At 26.8% G+C, this 12893-nt stretch overlaps 2 long non-coding RNA genes across 2 annotated transcripts; both read left to right on the forward strand.

Moving 5' to 3' along the window:
* The first annotated feature begins 3167 nt into the window (after positions 1–3167).
* On the forward strand, positions 3168–4009 carry LOC110671215 (uncharacterized). Its single transcript, XR_002498059.2, has 2 exons — positions 3168–3428; positions 3613–4009. It is a non-coding gene; the product is annotated as an uncharacterized LOC110671215 (long non-coding RNA).
* Positions 4010–10811: 6802 nt separating this feature from the next.
* On the forward strand, positions 10812–11452 carry LOC110671216 (uncharacterized). The gene is made up of 2 exons (XR_002498060.2): positions 10812–11039; positions 11118–11452. It is a non-coding gene; the product is annotated as an uncharacterized LOC110671216 (long non-coding RNA).
* Positions 11453–12893: the final 1441 nt, after the last annotated feature.

Raw genomic sequence — 12893 nt, forward strand, 5'->3', positions numbered from 1 at the left:
AAATTCTTTAATTATCTTAAAGTTTTTATAATTAAAACCTATCAAATTTAACTTTAAATTAATTTTTAATAATATTTAATTAATATATTTAAAGTGTTACTTTTTCCAACAGCAACTCAAACAAACTTGTCAAACGGATCATTATAATTTGGGACATTAAAACAATTAAACATTGTATTATCCAATTTTATGTTAATTAACTTGTAAAGATATGCCTAAATATTTATGGATTTGGAAGGGGATTATAGATTGTAATCCTAACTAATACTATTCCAATAACAAAAGAAAAAAAAAATACATTGCCATGACAAATAGGGGTGAGCTTCAGTTAGTTCATTTGGTTTAAAAAATTAAACCCGAATAAATGGAATCTATAATAATATAAATTAAACCGAACCACATTAAGAGAAAAATTTAATTGAATTGAACTGAGTCAATTCAGTTTGGTTCAATTTTATTCATTAGTTATGGAATGAGTTTTGAGAATTTTGTTTTAGAGTAATCAAAGATTCAAAATTAAGTGGTTCATATTAATCTTTGAAATTTCCCCATCTCCCTATTAGAGGAAGTAAATATTTCAAGGAGAGGAAACAGAGAATCGAAGAATTAAGCAAATAATCAAAGAAGAAGAAGAAGAAAGAGAGACGGGACTAGGTTTGAGCATTCGACTCAAACTGAAAACTGAATTTTCATTAAAAATAAAATAGAATTGAATGAAATAATAAATAGGACCAAATTAAATCCCAAAATAAATCGGTTAGATTTGAAAGATTGGATTCCATTCACAGCTTCTTAACCTTAATTTTTAATCAAATTCAAACCCATTTGAATTCATAATGCAGAGAATTGGAAAAAGAGGGAAAAAATAAAATAAAAATCCAACAAAAAACATAGAAGCAAAAGTTGAAAATCATAGATTCAAAAATTGTTTCTCAATCAGAATCAAGTCAATCAACCATCCATAAGAATTCTCCAAACATATACATTTACAAAATTCACAAGAAAATCCATAAAATTACATAAACCCATTAATCAATTGATAAAATCCAAAAAAAAAATCCAATAAAATTAAATATATATTTATAAAATCCACAAGAAAATCGACAAGATTTTGAAACTTGAAAGGACTAGAAGGGACAGGACAGCTGAGGTGAGGAGGAAGCCAGGAACTAGAAGGCAACACCGACGGTAGACGAAAACATAATTGAAACTTGAAAGCTTTGATTGAAGGAATGAATGGACAAAAAATTTAAGAGAAGGAGGAAGAGGAGGGTTGCTTTGCTTGGAACCTTCTAGTAGTAGGATAGATTTAGGTGTTTAGAAAGAATATTAGTGCTGAATTGAAAACATATAAAACGTAATGTTTTAATATTTGGTATGGTTCGATTTTCTAAAATTTTCTTACTACAAAATCGAATTGAATTGAAAAATCAAAATTTTTAAAAATAAAAATCTAATTGAACCAAATTTTTCATTAAAATTAATAAAATTTCTGAATTTAGTCAGTTCAATCAATTAATTCAGTTTGAATGGAATAGTGCTAACCCCTAGATCGGACAAATCACAGACAAAAGCCACAAAGGAAGAGGAGTTTGAAGTGGTATGCAAAACGGAGAAAAGAAAAAGGGAAAATAACTTCCATAACTCTAATTTGCAGAACATTTTAAAGAAATTCAATTAAATTTGATTTAGTTAATTATTTTTAAAAAAAAATTAAATTGAATATACCGAGATTAGAAAAATAATAATTAAACTAAATTAAACTGAATTTTTAAATTAATTTCATTAATTTGATAGTATTTCATTTTAAATCGAATAGTACTTATCCTAATTACAAACACATGTTTATTCAGTTACTTCAACAAGTAACAAAGAGTTAACTAAAAAATAATCCAACAGAAAAATCCAAATCCAACACAAAATTGAAGTTTGAATATAGTTATAGGATTTGGACTTGATTTAGAAAGAGTTGTACAGATAACATGTAACTTCTCAAATTCAAAGTAAAAATAATAATAATAATAATAATAATAATAATAATAATAATAATAATAATAATAATAAATAAATAAATAAATTCCTGAATTATCAAAAAATTATTGGCCATAGAAACATTATCAAGCATAAATTATTAATTATTAGTTTTGCAATCAGCAAATAAATAATAATGTTGCAAATAAATCTAAATAATGAGTCATTAATTAATTAATTAATTATGCACAGTTGGCTAGAATTACTTTCTTTTTTAAAAAAAAATTCTGAATATATATATATATAGAGCACATCAGCCACGGATTGATGGATCTGTCGCTATTTCATAGTTAAAGTCTATTAGCGATAAGATTTTCAACCATGATTATAATTCATTGCTAATTTAAATAAATATTTAGTGACGGATTTTAGTACATCGAAGAAACTTTCACTCCTAAAAAATCAGTAATAGGTTTGTCATTAATCAATAGTATTTGCGATGAAATTTTGGTTTGTCGCTATATATATATAATCTTAACTAGTGAAGGATAATAGCTTAGTGGAAAAGACATTTAATTGGTCCACTTAAAATAGCTTAATAAATTAATGAAATATCCCTTCCATAATCTAAATGGAATAGGTATCCAAAAAGATACCTATGCAAAATGCAACGTCATGTGCATATAGAATTTATATTCTTATTCTTTTGATATCAGAAAAGATTGAAGATAAGAAATTCCAATGAAAAATAATGCATTATAAGACGTTGCAGTGGATTCTCACGAACAAATGCATTATTTTTTAATATTCTCCTTAATTGTCGATAATTTAGTAAAAAAATATAAATAGAGACTAAAATGAATAAATAAAATCTTGATAAAAATATAAAGGCTAAAATGTAAATATAAGATATTAAAATTAAATAATATAAAAAAATATGAATAAAATTATATAAAAGTGCAGAGGCCAAAATTAAAAAATATAAAAATATTGGAAGGACAAACAATAATTTTAAAAAAAATAGTTAAAAATTTTAATTTTACAAAATTCGGGGGAGCGCAAATAGTATTTTTAAAAATATATTTTAAAATTTATAGGTGAAATTTTAATTTTAAGAAATTTTGAGGGACCGTGTTTTGAATAGTTCTGCCCCTTTTCCCATTCAAGAAAAGCTTAAAAGGGAACTAAAGCTCATTCATCACTGCAATAAGCACAACTCACAGATCAATCTATTAAGCTACTTGGAGATAGCTATCTAAATAGATTTTTTATTTAGGAAAAAAAAAACTCTGAAAGAGAGATATCGAAAAGGAAATATCAGTTCACTACCATGCAGAGAGCAATATTTTTAGAGCTGTTTTTAATAATTATTTTCTCTCTCTCTCTTTCATGCTATGCTTTTGAAGGTTCTTTTCCACCACAACAAAAGCCATTAGCATGGGGAAGTCATTTGAAGGGTAAGTGTTTCTTAATTTCTATCTTATATTTTAATTTCTTGTATATAATTATAATATAATATTAATTAATTCCAACCCCCGCACCCCCCCCCCCCCCCTCCTCTCACTCTCTCTCTCTCTCTCTCTCTCTCTCTCTCTCTCTCTCTCTCTCTATATATATATATATATATATATATGCTTGTAGATGCACGTAAGGAAGTTGGTATAGAGAGTTTCCAGAGACGTGGTGGAAAGGGACCTATTAATGGTGGTGAAGATGTTCTTCGTCCCCGCGGTAAAGGGCACAGGAATGGAGCTGCAGGCTCCGTTATGCTGAAATCTTCTTCCTTCCTCTCAAGAGTATTACTACTTATTAGATATGTTCTTGTCTTTGTTTTTGTTGTCTTGGTTTGAATGCCCATGAAGCAGTGGAATTATGTGAAAACATCAAGCAGGATTTGAGGAAAATTAACAATATTGTATACTAAGATTAGTTAGAGGTATATGGGACTTAGAGAACAGTTTTATTTATTATTCCCTAAGATGGACTTTTATTTTGACATAGTTTAATATTATATAGTTAAAACAATAAATTTTATTTAGTATTTTTGTAATATATCCTAAATTCATATTGCTTCATTAAAAAAAATAATTTGTTATTAAATTATTCTTAAATTTATTAAAATTTACTTTTTCAATGCATATCACAAAAGAATATTACATTTCATTGTAGTTCACATTTATCGAATGCAAACATCATTGAATCCTTTGGTCATGTCTTGAGCTCATTATTCGCTTTCTCCTTATCCCACAAGAATCCTTGAATGTTTTGCAATGCACAGACGGAGAGAAATTGGCTTTCTCCATCAAGCAGTATTGTAGCTCCAGGAAATACTAATACTTCAGCGTCTTTGGATGCTAGAAATTGACTTCTTCCAAGCATGTGTTCTCTGAACCAACCCTAATAGATCCATATGAAATTTCCCATCCTATGCCAACCACAAGTATCCAAGAACAATGTAGTACAAGTTAATATAAAGTTTGCCTCATCCATAGAGTATCTACAAGCAATTATTTACATCTAGCTCTTCATTTTCATCATCTCATGATTGTCACTTGCCAGGATGAGCTGTGGAAGTTCTGTTGAGGTAATTTCCAATTCAAGGTAGTATAATAATAGTTATTGATTCTCGAATGGACACTGCTAATAGTGGGCAACTTAGGGATAAAGCAGCATAAATGTCAAATAACTTGGGGCAAAAGTACTTCAATTATGTAGAAATCCTGAAATCTGTCAAGAGTCCCAAATCTAAAAAAATACAAGTCTAATGGGTGTACAAGGGTCAATGGCCAACTAACTAATTAGTAAATTTTAACCGTTCCAGGATCAAGTAAGTCCATTTCATTCATTCACCTCCATCCTTCAATTCAAGTTTCTGTATTTCCCCAGCCACGTGGTTCTACAAATTGTAATAGACTTGGCAAAAGTATAAAAGTCAAGAGAACTATAAGTGTGCACCCTGGTTGTGGACGCAGAGTGTTGCACATGCTGCAGTAGCTGCATTTTGGAGTTGGTGACTTCCAAGCATTTGCATTACTAGTTAGATATGTCAATAAACTAAATACATCAATATAAGCACTATTTTATAAAATCTTCAACTTTGATAGATGAAAAATAAGCAACAAAAGTTATGATACAAACGAAAACTAAATAATAAAAAGCTAGTACATTAGACCATTGAATAATGCAACAAAAGTTGCTGCAATCAAATGTCAGAATTGCAACATCGATCCAATATATGCACAGGCGCACGGTATCTCATTATAGTGAATAACTAATTATACGATGAGATATTAACTAATTCAATGAAACTAAAAGAGCTTCTCTAGTTCACTAGGACACTTCTCTGCAGCTAAACCCAAATAGTTAGATAAGACAGTCAAAATCTATGCTACAATAATATATATTGGTTTCCACCAAGAACTTTTCTTCCAGATGGCACAAAAAATGCCAGCAAAGGTGTTCTGAAACATTTCAATCATGGAAAAAATAAAAGTAAGAGAAATACCAGAACACAAATTAGAAACATGCTAATGTCCAAAGTTGTGAAAGCCTAAGGTCGTCTAAAAGTGTACTCGTCAGGAAACAAATTGTCAAAAAAACGCATACCTGCAAACTAGCAACTTCTATATATACTATCATTTTCCAATTATAATTAGATATTTTAATTTTAATTATAAATTTTATCAAAATTGGTTAAAACTGAAAAATTAATTGTGGTCATAAAATTAAAGAAAGCAAAATATTTATTTTTTTTATATAAATTGGATCAAAATAATGGAATAAGAACTAAAATATTGTTTTTTAATCTTTAATTGATTATGGATATACCTACCAGTACCAACACAGTAAAACATGAAAAAGGTTCACATATAATACATGAATAATGTCTTTCAAAAATAGATAAGATGGGTATTGATACATAAATCATCGACATAAAATTGTTTTTTTTAATATAAATTAAACTATGTTTATTTTTTCTTTTTTCTTTTTTTTGAGAAAATTTGGCAATTCATTAATGAGAATAATAAGTTAAGTACAGCATAATATTCTCATAAGAGAAAAAAAAATGCAAATATAGATAATTAAAATATTTTATTCAGAGATGATCTGAATATAGTAGAATAGTCTTTCAAGTAGTAATTGGTTCTTTTTTATTTTGGATTACCAAAGAAAGTTTCTATAATATTGACCTTTCGGAAATTTGTTACCTCTATAGCCCACAGAAGATATGAAAACACCAACCATCGATAGAGGAATAGGCCACACTATCAAGTTCCATTGATAAAAGAGTATTACCCATACCTGAGTCTAACCAAAAGAAATCAATGATCCACGCTATATTTTGAATTTCCAAATAGCTCATTTAAACATTAATAAAAATAAACAAAATCCTACTAAGGGGAGAAAATGAAACCTCAATAATGAGGAGAAATATATCCCAATATTGGAGAGAGAACCTTAGACCTGTTCCTAATGGACACAAATTTTAGGAAACTCAGATATGTTACAAATGGATACAGATCTGAGATATTGTTAGAAAAAAAAAATAACAATAAAAAATAATAAAAAAAAAGAAAATTGAGTTAGGGGTAGCCACCGGTGGCTGCCCAAAAAATTAATTGATAATTGTTCGATCAGTAATCAACACCACCATTTTAGATAGTAAGTGACATCAAATGCAAAAATGGAGAGAGAGAGAGAGAGAGAGAGAAGTATGTACATGCTTCATTGTTGTTTTAAAAATTCTATATTATATATATCTATATTGGATTGGATCATGGAAGTGTGATTTTAAACAATAATGATGTTATATTGATGATTGTGTTACATTGACGTAAAGTTGTGCAATAATAGTATTACAAATGACAAAATTGAATGATAGCATTATTACATCTATTAAAGTTAAAGGATGGTCTTGTTACACATGGCATGAGAGAGGAGAGAGAAATCTAACTAAGTGTCACGTTGGATTTGTCAGCGTCAATATTTAATTGAAAAACTAATGATTGCAGGTCAGAGAGATTTTACTATGTAAAATTTAAAAGTTAAGGAAATTTTATGTTACATTTTTTAGTTAAGAAACTGTGGTATTACAATCTCATAAGTTCATGGTCAGTTGTTAAAATTTATCTTAAATTTGATAGAAAGCATTTGAAATATCTATTGCATGTAATAATCAAGTCTTAAAGCTAATGTCTATCATTGACTAATTTTTTTTAGCAATATACATTGTTATTATTAACCAAGTTTTGGTAGTAATAGTTGGTATTATTGACCAGCTTTTGAGAGCAATAATTGTTATTACTGATGATCAATTTTTAACAGCAATAATCATTGTCACCATTATCAATTTTTTGACGATAACAATTTTTATTAGCATTAATAAATTTTTTGCAGGATAAATTTTGACAACTGTCCCTGAACTTATCTAGTTGTAACATTACAGTCTCTCAACTTAAAAATGTAACATAAAACCCTATCAACTTTCAAATTTTACACAGTAAAATCTCTCAAACATCTAATTACCAGTTTTCCAGTTAGACGTTGACCTGAACACTTCCAGGTTGGAGCTTAGTCAGTATTTTTCTTTTTTCTCTCAAGTTATGTGTAAATTGAATCATTTTTCTCTATAGACAGAATAATTTTTCATGCGTAAAGAGAATAATTTTACAATTTGCATAAGAGAGGAAAGAGAAATGTTGACTAAGCGCCATGCGGGAGCTCTTCACATCAGTTTTCAACTGAAAAATCAGTAATTAAAAGTCAAAGGGATTTTTCTGTGCAAAATTTGAAAGTTTAGGAGGTTTTATGTTACATTTTAAAATTAAAGGACTGTAGTGTTATAATTATATAAATTTCGGGACAATTGTTGAAATCTATTCATTTTTTGCAACAATAATTGTTATTGTCAGTAGCTTTTTTTTTTTTTTGCTGCAATTATAATTTTATTGTAAAATAGCTATATGCAACAATTTATATTATTGCTAACATAAACTTATAGCAGTAAATTTTATGTTTTTGGTGGAAAATTTTTGTTGTTAATTTTATAATTTCTTGTAGTAAATATAGTTATAGGAATTGAACTTGAAATTTATATTTAGAAAAAGTTGTTGATGTATGTTATCCACAAGTACACTGGCTGTATCAAGTAATAAAGTGATTATTACAGTATCATTCCTATGAGAAATAGTGTTTAAGTACTAAACTATGGTTGTTTCGGTTATTTAGACTAAGGACAATTTATATAAGAACTAAATTAATAAAATGTAGCAAATTAAATGAAATAAAAGAAAATAGGCAATGGGCAAAAAAAAAAAAACTTAAACTAAGCAAACTTGACTAAAATAATAACTAGATTATGCTAGAACAAAGAACAATTAATGATAAAGGTAATTTCAGAGTTTGAGGTTCATGTTTTAAACTAATTGTGGTTTAGTTTGGCTCCGTTTTTATAAAAATCAATGGTTTGAGGGCAGCTAATTCTAATCTGCCTTAATTCCTTTCTCAAGACAATCAAAGAGTGTTTTAGTTAAACAAACCCTACTCTTGTGGCCTTTGAATTAACTAAAACCCATTAAGCTCTCTAATTAGCTATTTAATCCCCTTAAACCTTAGTTTATCTCTAAATCTAGGAGATTAATTCTAAGTCCTTGATTATCTATCAATAATTTTTATCTCTTAGTCCTTTAATCAAAGATTAAGAATAATACTCAATGGGGTCCAACACTAGACAAGTCAATAAAGCACACAAAGAAATGAATCTAAACTCAAAATACACTGGGATCTAACCTCTTGGTCCTCTTCTTCCTCTTTCTATTCTATTTCTCATTTTCTCTCTTTCTCCTTATTCTTTTTATTCATCTTTTCTTCCTATGGTTAAAATGAGAAAAATATGTATTTATATGTGTTCAAAAGTCTACCTTAAAATAGACTAAAAGGAGATAAAGATTAAAGTTACAAAAGTGATAAGGTGTAAAAAAATATTATCAAGCTCTAATTACCAATTATTGGTTCTTCAATTCGTAAATAAATAATAATGTTGCGAATAAATCTAGATGATGTGAGTAATTAATTAATTAGGCTTAGTTGGCTAGAATTACTTTCTTTTCTATTTTTTCTTTTTATTTTGTGGTGATATATATATATATATATATATATATACATCTTTCACTAGTGAAGACAATAGTTTTTTTTTTTTTTTTTAAGTGAAGGATAATAGCTTAGTGGAGAAGGAATTTAATTTGTCCACTTAAAATATAGCTTAATAAATTAATGAAATATCCCTTCCATAATCTAAACGGAATAGGTATCTAAAATGATATGGACACGATTTACCTCTGCAAAATGCAAAGCTATATGCCAATAGAATTTATATTCTTTTGATATCAGAAAAGATTGAAGATCAGAAATTCCAATGAAAAATAATATTAGAAAAGACTTTTTTTTTCTATAAAATTTGGCAATTCATTAATAAGACTCATAAGATAAATATAATATGATTTTTTTCATGAAAGAAAAAAAAAATAAATAATTAAAATTTTCTGTTCAAAAATGATTTAATTAGAGCATAATAATCTTGATATTTTTTCCTTTTGGATGATCAAATAAACCTTTTGTAGTAATGCTCTTCTAAACTTGTTACCTTTATAGCTCGCAAGTGAGATTAAATCACCAAATATCATTGAAAGAACCAACCACACTATCAGGTTTCATTGGCAGAAAGATCATTACCTGTACATGAAAATTTAAAGTTTCTAAATAAAAAAAATAACAAAAAAAAAATAAAGGTCCAATTATATCTCAATTGCTAAAGAGATTATTCAAATATTATAAAAATAAATAAATACAATCTCGCTAAGAGAGAAAACAAAATTCTAATAATGGGAGAATAAAATCCGAAAATTATAAAGAGAATATTAAATTTGTTCTTAATGGACATAAAACTGAAGAGAGATATTTAGATTTATTTCAAACAAACACAGATATGAAAGTTTATTAAAAAAATAAAAAATAAATAAAAGAAAATTGATATGGAGTAGGCATTGGTGAAAATTTCATTGATGGTTGAAAAAAAAGAGGAGGGAGGGAAGAGAAAATAGGAGAGGAATTCGAAATTCCACGGAGTGATCGGATAAGACTTTGCGGTGGATATATTCTCACAAACAAATGCTATATCCATTATTTAATATTCTCTCTTCTTTTAAGCAATTTATATTCTCTTTAATAGTCAATAATCCAGTAATATTATCTTAAAATGCAAAAAAATAAAAGTTTAGTCCCAATATTTTCTCCTTTAAAAATTTCTTTATTCCCTGTTTGAATATTAAAATTTTATAAAAATTTAATTTAATTATTTTTTATTAATTTTTATATTTAAAATAAAAAATTTTAATTTTTTTAATTGAAAAAATTTATTTTAAAATCAATAAAAATTAAATATAATTATGCGATAATTTAATTAAATTCTTTTCTAATTTAATTAAATTCTTTTCTTAGAAATATTTTCTTTTTAAAGAAAGCGAATAATAATTAAAAAAAAAACAATATTCCAAAATCATCTTGAATCGTTCCAGAATTATTTTTTATTAATTTTTATATTTAAAATAAAAAATTTTAATTTTTTTAATTGAAAAAATTTATTTTAAAATCAATAAAAATTAAATATAATTATGCGATGATTTAATTAAATTCTTTTCTAATTTAATTAAATTCTTTTCTTAGAAATATTTTCTTTTTAAAGAAAGCGAATAATAATTAAAAAAAAAAAACAATATTCCAAAATCATCTTGAATCGTTCCAGAAAAGCTTAAAAAGGAACTAATTCATCATTGAAATTTGCAAAACTCAGATCAATCTATAAAGCTATTGGTAGATAGCTATCTATTTAGATTAAAAGAAAACCTCTAAAAGAGAGATATTGAGGAAAGATCAGTTCACAACCATGAAGAGAGTAATATTTGCAGGGCTTTTGTTAATAATTATTTTCTCCCTCTCTCTTTCATGTTATGCTTTTGAAGGCTCTTTTACACCACAATACAAGCCATTAGCAAGGGGAAACCATTTGATGCGTAAGTGCATGCATGTTTTCCAATTTATTGTATATAATTATAATTAATATTAATTAATTTCCTATATATGCTATGTAGATGCGCATAAGGAAGTTGATATAGGAAGTTTCCAAAGACATGGCGGAAAGGGAACTTATGCCGGTGAAGATACTCTTCGTCCCCGCGGCAAAGGCCACAGGAGTGGAGCTGCAAGCTTCTTTATACTGAAATCTTCTTCTTTCATCTCAACACTACTATTACTTAGATATGTTATAGTCTTTGTTTTTATATATGTTGTCTTGGTTTGAATGCTCATGAAGCGGTAGTTATGTGACAACATCAAGCAGGATTTGAGGATTATTAACAACTGATGTTAACATTATTTATTGTATACAAAGATTAATTAATTAGAGGTACATGAGATTTCTAGAACAGTTTTATTTAAGAAAATAAATTTTGTTTAGTCTTTTTTCTAATATATTCAAAATTATATTTTTTTCATTAAAAAATTAAATAACCTATATTACTAAATTATTCTTAAAATTAATAGATTTTATTTTTTTTAATGGATATTAAATAGGAAATAATATTTTTTTTAGATAAAAATAATGAAATGAATTCCATCTTGATGATATAGAGTCTGATCAATATCATGAACAATAATATCTGAGCTATCAAATTGATTCATGGTGGAGAATTGAATAGTATAACATAAAAATATCGTTTATTCATATCGAAAATATATATATATATCAACATTTCATACATTTTATATAAATACTTGTAAAATATTTGCGAAGTGCTGTGAATTTATACTTATTGAATATATTATATAAATTTTATTTTAATAATATTTTGATAAAAATACATAAGTTTCTTATTTGGAAAATGGGTTTTCCTCATGGCCTTTGTATTAGATTTAACAATATAAAAAAATAATTAAAAAAAAAACAATTTTGCAATCGATTACTATTAACAACCAATTTTACAACTGATTTGTGATTTGTTTTTTTTCAGTAAAATAGTTAATTTTTAAAAATTTAGTTACCGATTCAAGAATTGATTGCTAAATCAATTGTTATTAATAATTAATTGTTAAAATTAATTGCTATTAGCAACTGATTTATAATTAGTTAATAACTGATTTCTTAATCAGTTCTTAATCATATATTTAAGGTTTTCTAATATTGATTAGCAACTGATCACTTAAGAAATCAGTTGTTAATAGCAATCGATTTTAAAATTTGTTGCTAACAACAACCAATTTAAGAAATCAATTGTTAAATTGAAGAATTATTTTAATTGGCTCTAAAGTTACCAATTGATTTGCAATCAATTGCTAAAATCCGTTGTTATTTGTAATCGATTCCTTATCTGCTGCTAATAACAATCAATTTTTATAACCAATTGCAAATTGGTTACTAAATTTTTCCCCCAAAAACTCTCACCCTTTTTTTTTGTTTAATTTGCAGTCGATTTGTGGATTGGTTGCTAATAACAATTAATTTTTGTAACTGATTAAAATCGATTGTTATTAGCAATTAATTTTTTCTACCCCAAAAATTCCCGCTCAATTTTTTGTTTTCTTTTTTTGATTTGCAGCTGATTTGCAAATTGGTTACTAACAATAACCAATTTTTGAAACTGATGAATATTGTTTGCTATTAGCAATCGATTTGGCAACCGATTTTCTCTCCCAAATCATTTTCTCCGTTTTTTTTTTATTTCGATTTGCAATCGATTTGCGAATCCGTTGCTAACAGCAACTGATTTTTGAAACCGATTTTTTCCCTAAAAGATTCTCACCTATTTTTTTTTCTATTTTGATTTACAACCAATTTGTAAATCGATTACTAACAACAGCCGATTTTTGTA

This window comes from Hevea brasiliensis, chromosome 17, assembly GCF_030052815.1.
Source record: "Hevea brasiliensis isolate MT/VB/25A 57/8 chromosome 17, ASM3005281v1, whole genome shotgun sequence".
NCBI classification, from domain to species: domain Eukaryota; kingdom Viridiplantae; phylum Streptophyta; class Magnoliopsida; order Malpighiales; family Euphorbiaceae; genus Hevea; species Hevea brasiliensis.